The sequence below is a fragment of the Myxine glutinosa genome, chromosome 13, assembly GCF_964187855.1.
Source record: "Myxine glutinosa chromosome 13, kmMyxGlut1.1, whole genome shotgun sequence".
Taxonomy (NCBI): Eukaryota; Metazoa; Chordata; class Myxini; order Myxiniformes; family Myxinidae; genus Myxine; species Myxine glutinosa.
Window position 1 is genome coordinate 76,797,296 of NC_136273.1, and position 22,821 is coordinate 76,820,116.

The following is a 22,821-nucleotide window of genomic DNA, read 5'->3' on the forward strand; positions in this document are numbered from 1 at the left end:
CTTATATCTGGAGCCTTACAAAGCCAAAAGTTGGGCATGTTCACTGCATTCCACGCAATGCAACCTCCAACCACACGAGGTGCCAGCCACACCTCAATCATGCCCTCATTGCAGCCACCCGATCCCTAGCAGCACGTCCCTACTTTTATCACAAGGCCTCCACTACGGACAACACCGTCAAGGCCCTTCTCGAGGGGGGAGGGCGGGGGGGGCATGCTCCACCATGCAGCCCGATCTCTGCTTGGTGCGCGCCCCCATAATCGGCAAGTTATGATAACCCACAATACACCTGGGCACACACCCTCTTGACACCACGACTTGAACCATGCTACTTGCATCTCCTTGCACCCTCTCAAATGTCCTCCATTTAACATGACTAACCCCAGAGCTCGATCATACACATATTTCCTGAGTCCCCCGAAACACCCAATAAGACGTCAACCACAACGACAACAACAAATTCCAGAAATCGATATTCTTCTGTTCACTAATTACGTACACAATTTTCAGTTTTAACCAACAATATATTTCCCTTTTCCCGATTTAAGTCCCTGCCATGTCGTTAAATTAACACCCAGTGGATTGACTCAGCCTGTCGTCCTTCCAACGTTAGCGAATTAACTCGGACCTCATTCCCATCCCAAATCATTCCCATGCGTATCTAAAACAAAGGTCAAACAAAGGTCAAACTTCAAACGAAGAAAGGTGTGGTAACAAACGTCACAAGAACTCCACATCCGGACAGATGAACGACCATCATTTAGGCTCCATATTGCAAAATGCTAACACCCTATGAATCAAATAACCGCCAACAATCCACCCAGGAACTCCGCCAAAATCCCACAGCCTTTCTTGGGAGGCGTGCTCTACCATGCAGCACCTTCTCTACCTGGTGCACACCTTTCGCACATCCCTCCCTGGATAACAGACGCATTTGGTGGGGATTAGTCCCGCAAACTCCCGCCAACCCGAGCCATCTCCGACGATCTTCAATTGAAATGCGGAGCACTTGCTCTCCCCTCTAACCCGAAATGCAATCAATGACATCCCACGTGACATAACATCCTCCTAGAGGTGAGCTGCCTCGGGGATATACTCATACAATCAACACATACAATACACAAGTTCCCAATACACAATATAATCGTTAATTGCCTCAATCCTGCAGGCAATTCAAGGAACCCTTTGTCAACCATTCACGGTCCTCCCACCGTGCGGGGCACATCCTTTGAGAGTAGGCAGGTTATCACCGGCATTCTGAGCAAATTCCCTATTCTGAATTTAATTCAACAAATTCCAAACTCCATGAAGATGGAACACAAAGAGTCCACGACTCCAAGACAGCAGCCAATTAGCGGCGGCACCCGACCAATCCACCCAACAGCAACCACAACAACAACCGCCCCGAACCGAGGGCCCCCAAACAGCGCATACGTGACTCGCGGCTCGCTCGGCTCCAGCCCGAATGCACCTTCCACGGAGCCGCACGGCAGGACCCACAGGCTCGCACCACACCGACAATAAAACCGCCAAACCATTCATTCACCTCTTGTCCCAAACAAATGAAAATCCAGACTCAAACGAACATCACCAGGACCCTCGGATAGACGCTAAAATCGACATTCCCGGCCTGGATTCCCGCACGTCGAGCAGACAATTTACAAAACTTCACACAGAAACCCATCTACTTTGCATATGTCATACAGACAAATAAATCGGCCAGATACACACGTTAAGGACACACATCCGCATTCAATAACACACACACAATGACAATGAACACAAATACACACGTTAATGACAAAAATTCGATTTAAAGTCAAATATGAGATACAAGTATTTATATCCCTATATACATTCATTCGTATACCAGTGAGTCTATCAGGCGTCGCGCGAACACCAGATCGACTCCAACCATGCACCTCCAACTGAAACTCCCATGTCTCCCTATGCAACGTATTTCGAATCATGCATTTCCTCATGCATTCCTCCATACCACGTGACTGACAAACCGGCTCGCATTTCATGTGTTTCCTTATATCCGACCAACTTGTCACTAACCACGTACAGTACAGCATAGATTCATGCACACGCGTCCCCTTGTATGAGCTTGTTCAACATCTTGTGCAACAATCCCCATTCATTCATATTACGTCGCACTCCATTCAAGGAAAAAGGGATTTTGGGACGGGTGGACAGGGTGGGTTGGGGTGGAAAGGGTTGTGCAGGGGGGGGGGGGTGTTGCCTGGAGCCCGGGGACAGAGCCCAGGTCTTGGGGGGGGGGGAGTGTGTAGAGGCCTGGTAACTACCTCCCCTACCGCAGGGTCTTGGTCCGGATCCTTTACCAGCGGCATCAACCACTGATTTACTTGCTTAACTGTTTACTTAATTGTCCTCTGTCCTTGTAGCTTCAATTTTCAATATTTCAAAAACCACTTTCACTCCTTCCTACCTGTGCTTACCTGGCCCCTTGCTGTGAGCCTATTTATTTTCTCTTGTTCACCTGGTCCTGGTTTGTTTCTACCTGGATTTCTGCTACTTGCTTCCTCTGCCCCTAAAGTTTCAGTACCTTTCCTGCCCTCTTGTCTAGAGCTTTGTATAGAGCTTCCTAGCTCGACATCGTAGTTGCCACTACCCTCTTGTCAAGTCTACCTGGTACCTGCGCATTTCCTTTTTCCTGGCCATGTTCCTTGGGTCTTCTATGTTAGCGCAGCCCATTCTTTCCCTGGCATGCAATGGCATACCCCATCTTGTCTCTGGGCTAGTCCTTCCTGGAAAGTTCTCGGTCACCGGTGCAGCCTATGGCTGTCTGACCTCACTTTTCTCCCTCTCCTTGCTAACTGTAACGTTACCCTTAGCGTTACCCTTTGATAGATCTATTCTTAACGTTATCCTGGTGGATTAACAATCACTTGTCATTCTGAAGCAAAAACAGCTTTTACTTACAATTTCGTTCGAAGTGCAGGCAGGACAGACGACGAGGGAGCGGACAGAGCCCGCCCGAGAGAGGGAGGTTCGAATTTGGAGATTAACCCTTTGATAAAAAATGCCCACCTGAAAACAAATCAGAGTGCCGGCCGGCCCACATTTGTCATCTGTCACTCTGATGAGGTGGGCATCATACATGAGACCATAAATAAAACTTTTTCCTCCATTAATTTCACCATTGAAGAGGAGAAAAATGGAGCCCTTCCCTTCCTGGATACACTCGTAGCAAGGGATCCCAAAGGAGCCTTAAAGGTAACGGTGTACAGAAAACCAACACACACTGATCGCTACCTTGATTTCAATTCTTGCCATCCAATGGAACACAAAAGATCGGTGGTGCACACCCTCTCAAAAAGAGCACGTGATTTACCATCCACCTTTGAAGACAAGATGAGTGAGGTGGACCATCTTCAAAATGTGTTAAGGGCAAATGGTTATCCTGACAGCTTGCTACTGTGGAAGTACTGTACTGCATTAATGTACTGTATGGCATGGTATTAAATGTACTGTATGGCATTAATCAAAACCAATATGGAAGTAGAGATCTTGACATCATAGTGATCGTTGGAATTGGAAACCGAAGCAGATAGACGATTTCGTAAATGAATGTCAGGAATTTGCACGAACGTGGTAATCTCTTGTTCACCTGGTCACAGCCCCAGGCTAGAGCACCCTCCTATTGTGAGGCAAATGCAACTCCCAGCAGGGGGGGGGGGGGGGCGAACCGGCTCCAGTGAGGCGATCGAGTAACGGATTAGAAGCAGCGGAGAAGGGATTACGATTTCAGCGGACAGAGGATTAACTCAAGCGTGCCGATATAAACCAGAACAGAATTTGATTCAGGGGCACTCGCCACGATAACCCCTGCCCGACGGAACGAAAGAGCACTCGCCACGAAGCCCTGCACGACGGAATGAACGCGTACCACGAGTTCGGCGCTGCAGCTGAACAAGAAGGACCATGCGGATAGAGTTAACCTGGTCCATTGAGTTAAACGATATTATTTGGTAAAACATATGAAAGTGAATAACCAGTTAATAATAAAGTCATGACCTTTTGTAAACCTGTGTCCGGTCATTGGAGTCCTGTGAGTCTCTCAGCTACAAATTCTTCTTCAATTTGGAGGCACCGCTGACATCAACTGGACACAAACAAGTCTTTAAAAGGTAAGTGTGTCTTGTTTTTGGTCCAGTATGATTTACGAACTTGGGAATAGTTATGTGTATATACATGAAGGATTTGGTGTGTGGGACTTGTGATTGTCCATAGGTAAAATCAGGATGGAACGTTTTAAATGATTCTAATTATTCGTGGGCTTGCGAGTATATGTACAGTATACGCTGGGTATTAAAAGCCTTACTCTGGTCTGCAGGCAAGTCGGCTCATGAAGTGCACCATGAAGCGATTTGTTTGTCGGTTCGGTAAGGTCCGTACACGTGTACAATCGTGTACACCCGTTTTAAATAAATAATTTTTTTCAGTTTTCCCGCCATGCCTAAACCTCGTTCGATCAACAAATAAATTCATGACAGACAACCCCCCCTCATGCCGGTCCAGAATTATGATGAAAGATGGCGATTGGATAAAAAAATTGCATCAAATTTTGTCCAGGTCCATCACTAAGCCTTTGAGACATGCTTCACGGTTGAATAAAAAACCACCGTTTAGAGGCCATTTTCCCCCGCAAAGCGAGGGTTGGCCTTTTCGGGGACCGTGATAGGTGTTGGTTTTTGGTCCCCTTTTTGAAGCAATGTTTTGCGACCGGATGCCCTTCCTGACGCCAGCCCTTTTTGCCGCCTTCAACGACAAACAGGGAAGTTTCACGGTTGAATGAAAGACACTCGTTTACCCACCCGTACACGTATAAAGTACTTCTTTTTTTTGCACTTGTTCAAAGCACTCGACTTGGAGCCAGCGACTTGCTCGGCGCTCGGCGAGCGACAGGGAACCGGGAAAGGGAATTATAAAAATTGCATACCAACACTCCCTCACTGTCCCTCATTGTCCCTCATGTCCATTCCGGCACCCTGTCTCTTGCTCCCGTTTTTTTCCCTCCCTTTACTTCCCATTGGCGGACGTTTTGCGAGAAGCAAAGCGTTTTGCAGGAAGATAAATAGCATGGGTGAAACAAAACCAGTGCTGTTGTGTTTTGTTTTTTTTTGACGAAATTTGCCAGATAAATAGCATGGGTGACACGACGAAATGATTGGATTTTGGTTCAGGTCCGAATCCAGATCCGGCCTATCAGTGGGATACAAAACATAAACTGTTCACCAAGGCGGAGATATAATAATAATAATAATTCTGTATTATTTAGTTAACCAGTTTGTGTGAAACCTCAACCTAAATATAAAAATTGATCTGCTTGGTGTTAGTTTAAGGGCTGTTCCAAATTTATCCTGATTATGAGAGATAATTACAGGAAATGGTGTTTGTGAGTAACAACCACCCTCTGGTCGAGGCTCATAGAAGGGGTGATGCTTACTGATTCGGCACGCTTACAATAGGTGTTAATGGTGGGATGTCAGAGGTTTTGGTGTGGGTTAATGTTCACACTGTTTTGGAAAATAATGCTCGATGCAACATGATCCTAAAAAAAGAACCCAGCCCTACATCGAAAGATCAGGAAGGGAAGGAATGGAAAATTTGTCAAGGTTTGAAATTAATCGGACAAGGGGGTCCCAAGGTATGGTCACCGTACTCGCAAGCCGTTCGCTTAGGCTCTGCGAATGGACCAAACCATTTGATGTAAATAGGAGGGGGGTTCTGTGGTCGTTACTGCCACGTGGTTTCAAAGTTTTTGTTGTTGCTTGCACGTGTGTTTTTTTTTTGCAAGCACGTACGGGCAAGCGCGTACGTGCGGGCACGCCCTAGTATATATAAATAGAGGTAATATTGAGTTACGGAATTAATTACTTTCAACAATGCAAAGGGTGACAAGATATGAGATTTAATGGGATTTTAATAAGATTTAATGGGATTTTAATAAGATTTTAATGGGATTTTAATAAGATTTTAATGGGATTTTAATGGGATAAATTGGGAACAGATAGAGAGAGACAGACAGAGAGAGAGAGAACATAGAGACAGACAGACAGACAGACAGACAGAGAGAGAAACACAGAGAGAGACAGAAAGAGAGACAGACAGACAGACAGAGAGAGAGAGAGAGAAAAGAAAGAAAGAGAGACATAGAGACAAACAGAGATAAATATGATAGTCAGACACATAGAGAGAGACAGACAGACAGACAGAGAGAGATAGACAGAGTGAGACAAAGTGAGAAAGAGAGACAGACAGAGAGAGATAGACAGAGAGAGAAAGAGAGAGAGACATAGAGACAAACAGAGATAAAGATGATAGTCAGACACATAGAGAGAGACAGACAGAGAGAGATAGACAGAGTGAGACAAAGTGAGAAAGAGAGACAGACAGAGAGAGATAGACAGAGAGAGAAAGAGAGAGAGACATAGAGACAAACAGAGATAAAGATGATAGTCAGACACATAGAGACAGACAGACAGAGAGAGATAGACAGAGTGAGACAAAGTGAGAAAGAGAGACAGACAGAGAGAGAGAGACAGAAAAGAAAGAGAAAGAGACATAGAGACAAACAGAGATAAAGATGATAGTCAGACACATAGAGAGAGACAGACAGACAGACAGAGAGAGATAGACAGAGAGAGACAGAAAGTGAGAGAGAGACACAGACAGACAGAAAGAGAGACAAAGAGAGACAGACAGAGAGAGAGAGACAGAAAAGAAAGAGAGAGAGACATAGAGACAAACAGAGATAAAGATGATAGTCAGACACATAGAGAGAGACAGACAGACAGACAGAGAGAGAAACACAGAGAGAGACAGAAAGAGAGACAGACAGACAGACAGAGAGAGAGAGAGAGAAAAGAAAGAAAGAGAGACATAGAGACAAACAGAGATAAAGATGATAGTCAGACACATAGAGAGAGACAGACAGAGAGAGATAGACAGAGTGAGACAGAAAGTGAGAAAGAGAGACAGACAGAGAGAGATAGACAGAGAGAGGAAGAGAGAGAGACATAGAGACAAACAGAGATAAAGATGATAGTCAGACACATAGAGAGAGACAGACAGACAGACAGAGAGAGATAGACAGAGAGAGACAGAAAGTGAGAGAGAGACACAGACAGACAGAAAGAGAGACAGAAAAAGAGAGAACATTTTTGGGAACGTTTTTCACATTACTTTCCTGCAACATTGAAATAATGTTGTTGTAAAACGTTTCCACAACGTCGCCACAACGTTTCACTTTCGTTGTTGCAACGTTTTGCTCCAACGTTTTGGGAACATTCAAATGTTGTGTTTTGCTGACGTTTCCACAACGTCGCTACAACGTTTCACTTTCGTTGTTGCAACGTTTTGCTCCAACGTTTTGGGAACATTCAAATGTTGTGTTTTGCTGACGTTTCCACAACGTCGCTACAACGTTTCACTTTCGTTGTTGCAACGTTTTGCTCCAACGTTTTGGGAACATTCAAATGTTGTGTTTTGCTGATGCTAATTACCTGAGGTAATTACAGTAATTACAGTTCCGGTAATTACAGTAATTACAGTAATCATTACAGTAATTGCAGTAATCTTATTACAGTAATTACATTACATTAACTCAGGCACCTGTCGAGTAAGGAAGCTGATATTTGGACATGACACTGACCAAGTGATGTGGCTGTCAAGGAAAATTTTGATTTATTGATTAATCATTTAATAAATTAACTCGTTGATTTATAAATGACTTATTTAATTTAAAGTCCTCAGAGATACATCTTCGGATGAAATACTTGCAGATTGGTTATGCTATGAGCCAATTGATTAAGGAAAATATTTTGTGATGGCCATATTGGCAATTTCGTGGCCATATTCGTGGCAACTCAGTTAGTGCCACTGCACCTTTAAAATGCATCCCTGCGTTCATTTTTCGATCGATTGAGTTGAAATTTTGAACAATCGGATCTGGACTGTCGCTGATAACGACTCTAGCACGCACTCGTCCAATCAGGATGGAGCGGTATGGTCCCCGGATTATCACTGCTCGCAGTTTTAATTAATTTTACTTTTCTCTTGGTCATATAATTTTGAAGACATGCATGTCATGATAGAGGAAATGTTTGTTCTGTTAAACGGAATAAATGTTGTTTATTTGTGTGGGTGTATTTTTGTGTATTTGGATATATTTTCACGACTAATTCCAGTTATCGTCCTGCAAAATGTCTGCTCGTTCTTTTTCCTTTGAGTCGTAAATTCCTGTTGAACTCTCATTAAAATGCGGAATTGAGTACGCTGTGTGATGATGGAGATCCTTGATGACGAATCAGGAATAGTGAATGAGCAAACAAATATCACGGATGGTACACCGGATAGGGAAAATGTAGATGAAACCCCTTTTGCTCAGGTGCTGTGTAGCGCTGCACAAAGATCCATATGAGCGGGGCCTGGGTGCTGTGTAATTAGTACACAAAGAACCAATTACTAGGGTGCTGAATAAACACAAAGATCCATTTTTGGAGCTGGTTCTCCCGGTGCTGTGATTTATTCAAAGAACCAAATCTTGTAAGAATTAAGATATGATTTGTCGACATCATAAATACTTTAATATATGTAACGATTTTTGTAACGATCATCCTGCAAAAGGTCTGCTCGTTCTTTTCCTTTGAGTCGTAAATTCCTGTTGAATTCTCATTAGAATGCGGAATTAAGTACGCTGTGTGATGATGGAGATCCTTGATGACGAATCAGGAATAGTGAATGAGCAAACAAATATCACGGATGCTGCGGCTGGAGCAGGGGAAGCGATTTTTGAATTGTTCAATGATTATTCGATATTGTTATGACTTATTGTCAATAGGTATACTAAGTGGCCATGAGGTAGCCTGTTGCTATGTACAGTTTTATTCTATTGTTGATTATACCACATAGCTGTGGTGATAAAGGAAATGTTCGTTTTAAATAGATGATTATGATAGGACCATGACTATAAAATCATGATGATTATTATGAATGATATCATAGGGTTCAAATGCAGAATGATTGCATGAACTTGGGAAAGAACTTTCAAGCCCTATGGGATAAATTGGGTGGTACAAGCGATGGAGTTTCAAAATTTAGCATGATTGAAGGAATTTTACAGTCTTATTTCAGGAGTTTTACGAAATTTATATTGCCAAGAGATTTTGGGTACTATTAAAAGAGAAAAAAAAATGATGAGATATTTTTCCCAATGAACTTTAATATCTGCCATCCATTTTGGCTGTCTCACGAATGAAGGATGAGTTGCCTTTAGTGGTTGCAAAGAAAATTTGTGGAGACCAGGCAAAATGGGGAAATATGTCAGATATGACCCTAGGACAGGACGGTGATTCATCAATTGACATGAGGTACGAATCCGAGGTGACGACCGATGAAACTCGATCTCAGTCAATGGATGGACCTGTCCTGACATCATTGGGGAAAGGGCTTATGCAAGGAGTCATCCAAAATGATTAATTTGATTTATTGATGAATATTGATGAATTAATTGAAATTGAATAATTGATTGAATCTAATTGATTGAATTTAATTGAATAAATTTAACTGAATAAATTGAATTGAATATATTGATTGTTTGATTGATGAAAATGCGGTCTCAAGAAAGAAGCTTTGATATCTTTGCGAGATATTAACAATGTGGAGACAACCTGGGAAAATTGAGCAAGGTAGTGAGTTTATATACAGATATATATGTGCGGTTACCATTGTGATTTCCCCGTCAACAGAGCGGACACCTGAGGATTCACCCATTTCATACTGACCCTCCGGCTCATCTGCAAATACTGATCTGTGAGATTGGATTGCGCAAAAGCCACAGCTGAGGGAGATTCTCTGAAAATCACCGGGTGAACAGGTGGAGAGACCCTTCCTGGAGGTACGAGTGAAGCTTTAGAGGAACAAACTACAACACATCCAACGCTACTTTGATAAAAGGCAGAATGGGAAATGGAGCCTGCAAGAATACACAAGGACAACCAGAGATTCCACAAAAAGGTACTTGTACACATCATATGTACGACCGTTATGGTGCCGAAGCTATAAGGCAGGTCGAGAATTGGTATTTGTGGACAAAGGGACATGATGAGGAGTTTCCAAGAGATGGTACATTTGAGCGAAGTCGATTGGAAAGATTGGAACAAAGATTGAAAGCCAGGAAGAGACAGAATCTAACGGTAGACTGGCTTGCATTCCATCTTTGGGATGGTGAATCCAGACAACGGGAACAGCAAGAACGGATAACGGATCTAGAACTTAAAATAAAAAGGATACAGGATACAGTGGAGGAGACAAATGCACAACTGCCCTCGAAATTAGGAATGAAAGTGACGGTTGTCCCATCTGATTTCCAGTTGTCTCCCCAAAAAGGACGGTACAGAGAATTTTTTCGTGTTTCAGGAGACAACGAGAGATTGCAGTGGCAACTCAGGGATGTAGAGATGCAGCCCAGCAATACAAATGCACAGGTGCACAGACCAGAAAACGACAGAAACCGGTGTTTTGAGTGTGGAAAGATGGGACATTGGAGAAGAAGATGTCCGTACGTCAACAGGAGGACAAGGTCATGGGGCAAACCAAGATCAAGGGTACCAGTGCGTACCGGTACCTCAGACAATGATTAGGCCTTCATTGCTGCAAATCCCAAATGATGATTGGCCTCAACAGATTCGATTACTGGACAAACATGAATAACTGTCGATGATTCTTGGGTCTGAAAAGTTTTCGGAGCAAGAATTATTCATTCTTTCTTTTGCTTGTAAACAAATTAGTAATAATTGACCAAATGCCGAAATTGGATCTTTTATGTTGGGCACACAATTTTAAATTTACAAAGTTGGAACAATTGCTTTGCTAATTTTTGAAACTAAGTGACAAGAGTCATATGATGATCAGGTGGGAATTTCGGACTAGTGTTCCGCATGATTGATAGGTCAGTGGTCGACTGACATGCAAATGGGTGTGTAGTCAAATTAGGATAAATTATGGTGGGAACTGAAAGGGTAATTTCAATGTGACATTATAGGGGTTTTTCTAAGAATAAACTTTTTGGTCTATTTGTGTATTAGCATTTATAAAATTGAAGGACAAATTTTATGAAATTGAAATAAAATTGACACCCATCTTGATCTGTAAATAATGGTTCCAACGCAAACAAATACGCATAATGCATGTGTGTGTGTGTTTATGTGTGTCAATGTTAGTGTTTTTTGTTTTTGTTGTTTTGTATATCAATCTTACAAGATTGTTGACACCGACAGTGTGCCTGTCTGGAAATGGATAGTTTTATGTGGATGGGATTGGGATATGTGGATGGGATTGAATATCCAGAGAATCCGTAAAATAAAATAGAAATATAATTTGATTATGAACATTATCTCTTTTGTCAAGGGAAATGGAATATAAAAATTTGATGTGCTGGGTTATGAGCAGCCATTAATTAATAGTAAAATTGTGAGTAATTTTGGGATTCCATTTTTTGATAGAATGTATATGAGAATAACATCTATTTATGGATATGAGCTTCATAAAAGGAAATGAGGAAGTTCAAAATCATCCAAATTTGGGAGAGGTCTTACACTGACTTCCCAGAATACTCTGCTCATGGATTTTATATATATAAACTTGAATTTTATCAGCATATAAATTGTGCTGTATGTATGGATGTGTTTTAGGCATAGATGATATGGGAAAATAGTAAAGAAAATTTTGCTGGTTTGAACTATTGTGGGTTTTCAGTTCTGGAGTTTAAACAAAGTCACTGGTTAACAGATGAGAAAGGATAGTAAATAAATTATTCTCTGCTGGGCAAATTAAGTACGATATTACTAAGACTTATGAGAGCTATTGTTCTTCCTTACAGCAGTGGAAAATTATTGGGAAAAATTAGATCCAACATAATGAATCTATAAAAGAATGTGATAGGGATAATATCCTCAATTTGTACTAATTATTTGATTGTGGGTAAAGGAATTAAGTCATCGTAGTGGATTGTTAACAGCAGCCTGAAAATGTCCTGAGAGTGTGCATCCATGTAATCAGAAATCCCAGATTTGTTTTTTACAAACAACATTTTGGTAGAGGTCTTGTGTGGAACACTTCCTTGGTAGATAAAAAACGGTACTGCATGCTGGCAGCCACTTTTGCGGCCAGTTAGGCCAAACAAATTGAGAGGAAATTGTAGTTAAATACGTAAGTTACACATGGCTATTTGAAAAAAAGGAAATTTGTTGAGATGGGAAACATTTTTCGAAGGTTTATTAAGGTGTTATAATATGACATGTGGCAAGGCAAACTATTGGATGGGAAAATTAGATCTGGCTATAGAATAAATTTATTGACCCCTTGAAGTTAATTCTTCGAATCATTGTTTCACTGGCATTTTTTGTTCAAATTGGAAATAGTTTGGTAGAGCTTTGGTTAAAACCTTTGGTTGCGGTATCTTGGAACGAAATGATAAACCATAGGAGATTGATAAGAATAGAAAAAATATGGACCCAAAATAGAAAGTTGGATTCATGCCCCTCATTGCAAACAAGCACATGGGGCTAAGGTGGACGATCCCACAGAAAATGAGGCTGCACCTAGCAGCCCAGCAGAACATTCAGTGGTAGATAAATGATAGTCTTGATTTACAGTCATTTGAATTACATTTTAACACCCCTTGCATTGATAAACATTACATTTTCAACATGTATTCCTACTTGGGATAGTGACATTTATTTGCCTACATGACATACAATTACCTGCTGATATTAATACAACATGAGTGAAAAATGTATCACAACTACACTCATGATCAGGGGATTGAGTTCAACCCCGGGAGATAGGGGGATCAGGGTAAGACAAATAATCTGATTATGTTACATATTAAGGGATTTTCTTTATTTACCTTTTAGGAAGCTTGTTAGTTTGGTATATAATGTTAAATGTCATCGACATATAACTATGTCATAGATATGAATATATACAAGGAGTAGCAGACTTGTTTGTTGGTTTAGTAGTTATATTGGCAATTGTTTTAGTGGTGGCTTGCTTGAAAGCCTTAGTGACGGTGTGTTTGAATAAGGTAACCAACAACACGATGATAACGCATGAAGTGACAAATGAGGAAAGAAATGTGGAACCAGAAAAGGAAGACTTTTATGGCGACATAAACAGTAGAATTAAGATAATGGCATAACGACAATGTTATGAGTTGTGTCAATTACAATATCAATGAACTCATATCGCCACGAGTGACACACTGTTAGGAAAAAAGAGGGAAAAGAAAAAGTGGAGAGGAATTATGGTAATAATACATTATGCTTAATTTGTTGGTTTGGGAAAATTGTTGTTGGGAATTAGGTATTCCCGTTTGTGATTGTAATCATATACAATGCTATTCTTAGTTTAGTAATAAAATACATACCTGATTGAATATTATTTGTGTGACGCATATAAATGAATATAACTTTTTGTGTTAAGGAAAAACAACAAATTGTTGAATGTGAAACTGTCGGAAGACATACATGATTATGCTGATTTCATGGTAAGATGTACCCTATCTGATTCAGTGTGTGCGGAAAGCAGATTCAGATGTGACTGACCATAAGGATAAGACGAGATCACATTTTGGAGGGATTGCTAAACGGAATTGGGAAGAAGTTCGAGAAAGAAAATTTGTGGCTAAAAAATGAAGTTAATCGTGGCATACACCCTCTTTCTCAAAGAATGATGAAGACATTCTCCCGTGTAACTTGGAGATGAATGCTTACCTTCACCAAGGAAATTTATGTGACCATTTGCCTGGATCACACTGCAACATATGAAAGAAAGGCGATCACTTACTCTTGTTCGAAGGCTTCGAACATTCATCACATCAGAAGTTGCAGGACAACGACATATTACCTGCAACCTCTGTGAAATGCGGGGACATATGTTATTACTTCACCAACTTCCGGGGAGCCAGCATGGAGCTGCAAACCAATGGCTGTGCCTTTCCACAACAGCTGTGCACGATTCTGCGGGCCACTCCTGGTATGGACCATGGATGACCTGAACACCATGGTCCCAACATCATTGTGGATGCATCCGGCATCCCTGTTCCACATCTTGCTGGCCAATCAACGTCACACCAATACTTGCTGCCCACTCATAATGAGGGAGGAGGCAAGTCGACTACAACTGGGCGAAGGCCTTGTTCAAGGAATCATTATGGTTCACAGCAAAAAAAGTGGCAAGAATGCTACATGGAGAGCAGGGTCAGTCTATGACTCCGCAATGTTACCACAACAGCGAAATCCTACACGAAGTAGTGCAGGAGCTATGAAGACATTAGGAGAAAATGTTTCATACCTGGATTCAAACACAAGTGATCAGCCCTTCCTTTCAAACAAAGTCAACATTTGTGTGGAGGCAAACGTTTTTGCCAGATGGTGCAGATGCTTTACAAAACTTGAAAATGAAGTGAAATTGTTGTATCTTGGTGATGGTGAAGTGTTGTTTTGAAAAGATATTTGTGATGCAAATGCAATAGATTGAACAATATGGAAGGAGTCAATGACCAACGAAATGTTTTGTGATTCTTGCAGGATGACGGTGTATGCCTAAGGGAATTTGATTACCAAAGTTATGATTATTTACTTATACTTGTAATGATGTTTACTTGCAGTGATTGATTATTTACGTATACTTATATTGATGTTTACTTGTAGTGATTGATTGTTTACTTATATTGATGTTTAGATTAATGGTTAATATAAACAAAAACAAAAAAATGAGGGAATTGTGGAAGTACTGTACTGCATTAATGTACTGTATGGCATGGTATTAAATGTACTGTATGGCATTAATCAAAACCAATATGGAAGTAGAGATCTTGACATCATAGTGATCGTTGGAATTGGAAACCGAAGCAGATAGACGATTTCGTAAATGAATGTCAGGAATTTGCACGAACGTGGTAATCTCTTGTTCACCTGGTCACAGCCCCAGGCTAGAGCACCCTCCTATTGTGAGGCAAATGCAACTCCCAGCAGGGGGGGGGGCGAACCGGCTCCAGTGAGGCAATCGAGTAACGGATTAGAAGCAGCGGAGAAGGGATTACGATTTCAGCGGACAGAGGATTAACTCAAGCGTGCCGATATAAACCAGAACAGACTTTGATTCAGGGGCACTCGCCACGATAACCCCTGCCCGACGGAACGAAAGAGCACTCGCCACGAAGCCCTGCACGACGGAATGAACGCGTACCACGAGTTCGGCGCTGCAGCCGAACAAGAAGGACCATGCGGATAGAGTTAACCTGGTCCATTGAGTTAAACGATATTATTTGGTAAAACATATGAAAGTGAATAACCAGTTAATAATAAAGTCATGACCTTTTGTAAACCTGTGTCCGGTCATTGGAGTCCTGTGAGTCTCTCAGCTACAAATTCTTCTACACTACCCAACAGGAAAACGATAAGGGCTTCCCCACACAACAGGCTGAGACCGAGAGAACAACCAAAGGGTTTGTGTGTTCTCCCTTTTGTACCGGGGGTTTCACAGAGGGTCGGCAGAATTTTGAAATCGGCAGGAGTGAGGGTGAGTTTCACACCGGTTTTCACCCTTCGCCAAGCCCTTATGAGGGTCAAGGACAAGCTTCCGAGGAAGGATAGGTCAGGGGTGGTATACGTAGTGCCCTGTGGTTGTGGAGCTGAGTATGTGGGTGAAACCGGGAGGACCTTAGGTCAACGTATTGCTGAACACCAAAAAGCATTTGAATGTAATTTTCCCAGCAGACCTGCTATTGCCAAACACGGCCTTAAGGAAGGCCACACACCTTTATGGGATAGGGTTAATATTTTGGGTTCCACACCCAACAGAAACAGAAGACGTGTTTTGGAGGCTTGGCACACAGAAGAAACTGTTACCTCGATCAAACAAGAGGTAGTTGACTTACTAGTAGCGTTTAACCCACTCTTGTGTAAACGAAGCAGGCATTCCGTACTTTGAACAACGAGTCCACATAATATGTCACACAAGGTTTTTATTCGAACAATTTCCCCCCTCCCCCTCCCCCCTCCCCCCTCCCTCCAAACCACCCCTCTCCCAAACCCCCCCCCCCTCCGCTTCCACCCCCCTCTGGTTCCCCCTCCCATTCTATCCCCCCCTATTACCCCCCTCCATCCCGCATTCCCCTTCACCGCATCGGGCCACATGTGATGATCTTGATATTATGGCAATTTTATTTTATCTTAAAAAAATTTTTTTTTGCTTTAATATATTTACAGTTTTAATTTAATTTACAATTTAATTGTTCACAAGTTTAACTTTTAATGAAATGTAATTATTGTTCCTGATTTTCTAAACACTTGAGTTATAATCCAGCATTGCTTACAGGATTACTTTAAGCCGTTAATATGCGGTTGATTTTTGAATTTGGTCAATAACGTCTCCGTTCACGAGAGCGGTGTGATACGGGTTCATTGGCTGTCCAGCTTTGCCCACCCCACTTTGCATATACCCCGCCCACTTTGCATATAAGGGGATGTTGAGATGATTTTATCACTCTTGAGGAAGATTAACGGCGGCGTGTGGCTTCACATGTTGTTAATCGAAACGTTGAGTCATTGTTTGTTCAATTAAAGGTTGGAGTTCTTACCATGGAGTCATTTGGATTTACTCCCAACCGCAAATCTTTGCTTATATATATATATATATATATATATATATATATATATATATATATATATATATATATATATATATATATATATATATATATACAGTATATATATATATATATATATATTGTAACGAATTTGAGGAAGTGTAAAGAATGTGAGAATTATGGTTTTGTTGTGTGTAAATGGCACCCTCCATAATGTAAAGAAAGGTCGAAGCTCGTCCTCTTAGTTAATTCCATAAACCTACACACAGGGCACCATATATCGTTTTAAATAGTTAGTCCCTTATTCTATGTAGGTTAAGGATGTGTTTCCCAATAGTTTGACTCTTCATTGCACCGAATTAAATAAGAGTAGGTCCCTCCGACGCCCCATGGCATCTTCCAAGTGCCAGGTTTGCCAGGTTTGCTAGGTTTGCTGCAATTGACTTCTTTAGCCACTTTGCTGCATTTTCATCTCCCGTCCACTTTGCTGCATTTGACTCCATTTGACGAGGTAACCACGAAGAGGAAAGGCGGGTCTCCACCTCGTCATAGAGGGGAGGAGTGAGTCGGCCCCGCTCATCCAACCCAGAACGAGGGGTTTGGCTTGAGAGGGCGGAGAGAGAACGATCGGGGAGGTTCACAAAGGTTGAAGGGCGGAGCCTATATAACCCGCAGCGGGACGCTCCCCACAGAGGGATGAGTTCTGAGTCCAAGAGATGCGCTGGAGATGAGCAGGGGTGACCAAGCCGCCGTGATACGTGCCGCGCTGCAGGAGAAACGGACCGAGGCAACGCAAGGAGCGCGTGAGGCAGCAGTACGGAGAAAGGAACTTCGCCCGCGCAGTTTGGAACCGCGGGAGTTCGCGCGACCGCGGCTCGGCTTTTTGACGGCGGTGCCTTCTGGCCCGACCGTGCCCAGGCCCCGCTGAACCTTCCTTGCCTCTCAAAGCCATCCATCTCCAAGCCATTCGTTCCTGGCTGCATTTCCCCGTGTAAGTGTGAATGTTCGTCCGTCTTCCACGTTGTCCTGGGGTTTATTAATTAAGCTTGTATAGGTAAGCTAATGATTTCACTGTGTCTCCGGCTCCTTTCCATTTCCCTGTATATAACCTTGACTGCTCTCTTTGCTTTGACTTGTGTAAATAATTAATAAACCCTGTTATTCCTCCGTACTTCTTCTTCTTCTTCATTCTCATTCGGTCGCTTTAGTGGTTTCAATATTGAGTGTACGTGGCGCGATTCGGCCAACGTTCAGGATCGGGTTTAGTGAAGGCTAATGACTCGAACTTCGGGTTGCTAAAAACCGCTCGGCAACTAACTAGACCATCCAAACCGGGGTTCGAGCGGTACTTGTCTCCCTAGTCTGCGGAGGGACGGATAAAGGTATTCGGGATAAACCCTGGGCCCATAACCCTGATCCGTTCCATCCCGCGGGATAGCGTTACAAGTGCCAGGAGCGGAGATGGTCAGCTTAACAAGACAAGGGACTAACCACCCCTTGCTAAGAGGGAAGAGCCGTACTCCGTATCCGTAACAATTGGTAGTCAGGAGTTGGGATTCGAACCTGGGACTAAATTTATTTAGCCCAAATTTTGGACACCAATTGTACTATTGGCCATAACAATTGGTGTCTGGGAGTGAGATTCGAGGCCCGAACCAAATTTTCTATAACATCAAAAAATTTGGTCGAAATTACGAGCGGCCGAAATTTTGTTTAACATCCCAAATTGAGTCGTGCCATGGACAATCAAGGCGATCGGATGCAGGTGGGTGAGCTAGAAGAGGGGTTAGGGGTAACCCAGGACCACAGGGAAGAAATGGAGGAGAGCAATGAGGAGGTGGTTGAGGGAGTATCAGGCGCACAAAATGGCGCCCTCGCGCACGTGGTTGCAGAGGCACAAAACGGCGGCGCTGCGGCAGCCGAGTCCGCAGCGCTGGGGAAATTGGACCTCTTCACGGCGCAGATGATGGGGTATATGAAAAAAATGGCTGAAAAATCCAGCAGGGACATGGACAATAAATTTGAGGGTTTAGACAAGAAATTTGAGGGTTTAGACAAGAAATGTGAGGGGTTAGACAATAATTTTAAAGGGTTAGACAACGGGATAAAAGAGGTGAAGAATGGGTTAACGGGGTTGGAAAATAGAATGGCTGCCCAGGAGAACCAGATGGAAGGAATGAAGAATGGGTGAATGGGGTTAGAAAACAGGATGGAAGACAAATTGCGGTCAATAGGGGAGCAATCCGCCCGGGAAATTAAACAAATGGGAGAGCAGATAGAGGAGGTGAAAATCGGGTTGGAAGGTAAACTGGATGCTCAGAGGGATGAATTGGGACAGATGAGGGCGGCATCTACTAAAAAGATGGAGGAGATGGGGGAAGAAATAAGACGAGGTGTAAGCGAGGAGGTCTCGGGGGTACGCGAGGAGGTAAAGCGTTGTGAGAAGCGTATGGAGAAAGAGGTGAGAAATAGCACAGCAAAGTTACAAGGGGGCATAGAAGATCTGACGCAGGAGGTGGAACAGCTAACGGTGGGACAAAAGGAATTAGTGGAGCAGGTGGAAAAGAACACTGCGGTACTAGGAGGGTTAAAGGCGACACAAAAAAAAATCAAAAATGACTTGATAGCGACGAAGAGGGAATGTCAGATGGTACGTGAGGGACTGACAATGTGGTTGGACGAGGTGACGGAGGCAATGGAGAAGAAGGACCGGGAGGTGAGGACGCACATAGAGACGGTAAAGGAAAAATTAGAGGAAGAAATCGAGGAGACGCACCGGGAAATAAAAGAGGTGAAGCAAAAGTTAGAGGATGTGGAAGAGGGGATGAGTGAAATTAAGAAGAGATGGAGGGAAACTAAGAGGGAGATAAGGGAGGAGGTGATGGAATATGTACAAGGTCGGTGCTCAAATCGTGATGGTGTGCTCGCCAACCAAATAAAGAGTTTGCAGGTGGTGAAGGAGGTGCGGAGACGAGGTGCCGAGGTGAGTGGCAATATACGCGGAAATGTATATGGTGTGAGGGGAGCTTCAGTCGGCTTGGGGGTTGGTTTGGACCCGGGTGTTCGTGAGAGGCCGCTGGTGAAGTGTGCGACAGGTACGGAGTGTATGGACAGAGGAGGTGTGTGAGAATGTCCGACTCTGGGGTGTGTGAGGAAAAAGTGCGCGCCGAGGAGTGAGTGTGCTGTCGAGAGTGAGTTGGTCGTAGCGCGTGTGCGGGGGGGCACATGGCAGCGCAGGATGGGGAGTGTTACAGGGGATGTGACGGGAGAATGCACACCTGTGGTGAGTGTTACGGAAGGTGTAACGGGAGAGTGTGCGCAAGAGGATGCGCGAGAAAGGTGTGTAACGGACGGGTGCATGAGGAAAGAGTGCGCTGTCAAGAGTGAGGGTGAATGCGCGACCGAGAGTGGTGGTGAAAGTAGTAAGAGTGCCACCGAGCGTGAGTTCGTTGTGGCAGGTGAGAGAGGATGTACACCTGGAATGGAAGGAAGCACACCTGAGATGGTCGAGCGCATGTGGTAATGCACACTGGAGTTGGTAGTGAGGCACGTGGTTGGGTGTACGGAGGAGAGCACACCTGTGGTTGTCACCGAGGAGGTGACCGAGGTGGGGGCACGAAGATGTGTGTTGGTGAGGTGTGCGAACGACGAGTGTGTGCCAAGGTGTGCCGTGGTCAGGGGTGTGACAAAGTCTGTAAGCATAATGAGTGTACCTGGGTGTGTAAGAGAAGGTGCAATGACTAGGAGCATGGGAACGGCTGGATGTATGAGCAAGGAACGGGCTGCGGGGTGTAAGCATGCAAGTGGAGCATCGACGCTAAACGGGATAGTGGTTAGACTGACTTATAGCCGAAGCGGGCCTTCGGTGCGTGCCGGGCAGCTTCGTGTGCCGTGGGGACCCGCGGGGATCGTGACCGCGGCGGTTTCGAAAGAACCGCCGTGTGGGATCCACGCCGGGCCTCGCTCTGAACGGCCGCGGTCTGTGCTCCGCTAGGCGGAACGGGCGGCCTGGTAGGAAGGGTCGTCATGGCGACCCCTTTTTGTTGAGGCGTTCCGGCAGGGCGAGATCGGGCCATTGGACGGCTCCGTGCCGAGATGGTGCATTGGATCTCGGCCCGAGTAAACCTTGCCTGCACCGAATGCCGGACGGATCCAACCGCCGGCACCAAGCAACCCGCATTCATTGCTCGGCTTTGCGAAGCCGAGCTTCAGAAGTGAATTGGCGCACCGAGAGGCTCTAGTGAGTAGACTCTAGTGAGGATAGTGTTTTGGACCTGAAATTGAAAAGCAAAATTTGATGATTGGCAAAGGATTCGCAGATGATTGGTAGTGATTGGCAAATTTTTAATTGGCTGAAATTTGATGCGCAAAATTGGTAGTGAGAGATACCCGATGTGGTGGGATGGCAACTCTGCCATCCCTCACAGCGGGGGCAAAGGAGCACTAGTTTTATGGGGTTGGCAGTGAAAACTAGCCCGGGAAGGTTAGGATATAGTGTGTAGGGACCTAGAGATTGACAATAGGTAACGCTAAGGTTAGGTAGTGACAATGATACCTGTAGTGGGGACGCAGGTAGATTCGTTTGGATGATAATGACGTGGTATGTGCTTAGTTTAAAGGGAAGACAGGGAGCACTAAGTTAGCAGGGCACCAGGTAGTTCAGATGATGCCGTGTGAGTGTTGGAGGTGTATTCAGAAGTGTATTGTGAAAAGTGTATGAGTGAGTGTTGATATCGAGCAAATGAGGAATTGCGGGGCAATGCTCGGGAGAGATGTGTGTGTGACCGTGGGAGAATTTGGGTGCCTGAGGCAATGGTGTTTGAGAATTGAAAGTGTATTGAGCAGGGTATGAGTAAATGATTGTGATTGTGAGTTGTATTGAGATTGCACAGGTGTGCAACTGAACAGGTGTATGGAGCAGTGTATGGCGGAGTGATGGTGATGTGTGTTGTGTTGACCCAAATGGTCCAGGGAGGAAGGAGGGTGCAGGTGGCACCAGGTGAGATTGCACAGGTGTGCAACTGCAGGTGGATGGAGAATGGTGGTGTGGAATACATGGAGTGTGGAATATATGGAGTATGGAATGGATGGTCGTGGAGTGAGTATGGTGGAAACTGTGGAGTGGAATGGATGGTGTGAAGGTGCGGATGGGGGAAAGGAGGATGGACCCCATCACAAATACCCGGGGAGGGTAGTTTAAGAGTTAGGTAGAGGGTATAGGTAAATTGTGGTTGGATATTGGCATCTGTGGTGCGTGTGGAAGAATGGAGGTTGAATGGGTGCATTAGTGACGTGGAAATGGCTGGGCGTGTAGCCTGTTAGTATGTGTAGTTGATTGGGCACTCCACCACTGTGAGGATGTCGGCCAGGTGAGGCCGCAGGTGGGCTCTGGGAGCCGTTAGAGTTGTGGATGGGGCCCAAGGATCCGGAGGACGGACCCGGGTAGCCCAGTGCCAGAGGGCACGGAGGGGTGACAGAGCCAGGAGGGGCCTTCCCCAGTTAGATAGGTTAGGGTGAGGAGCTAGGTAAGCTCGGGTGGCAACTACAGTGGTGGAGGTGTGCAGGTGGGTAGACCTGCTGGGAGAGCCACACGCCCCAGTCCTGAAATTGTGCAAGGGCACAGGGAGTTGAATCGGGGGAGTGAGACCCCAAATTGAGAAGCACCACAGTTTGGTCAATGGGAATTGGTTTTTAGAACCCAGAGTGTAAGTTGGCCAATGGATTGGCAGAGAAGACCCTGGGTAGTGTAAAGTGTGTTAAAGTCATTTAGAAGGTAGTTAGGATTAAGAATCTCCTTGCACCATCTACATCCACTCACCTGAGGTGACAAAGCTCCACACCATGCCGTGGTTTGTTGGTTTTTATTATTTTTGTTGTGCAAATGTCTGGAATGTGAGATGCATCATGACGTGGGTGTGACATTGTGCTTTGTTGTTCCATCTCTCCCTCCTTATGAGGATTGATGATGAATTGGTGATGGCAAATTTTGGTTAGAGGGATTGTGGTGACGAATTTGGTATCGGGGAAATATGGGGGAGACGTGACAGTAGTGACGAATTTGTAAATGTGTAGGTTTTTGTAAATATGGGGAGGGGCAAGGGGGGGGGGTAGTGTAGGTCACATGTGGGGGGCGTACGGTA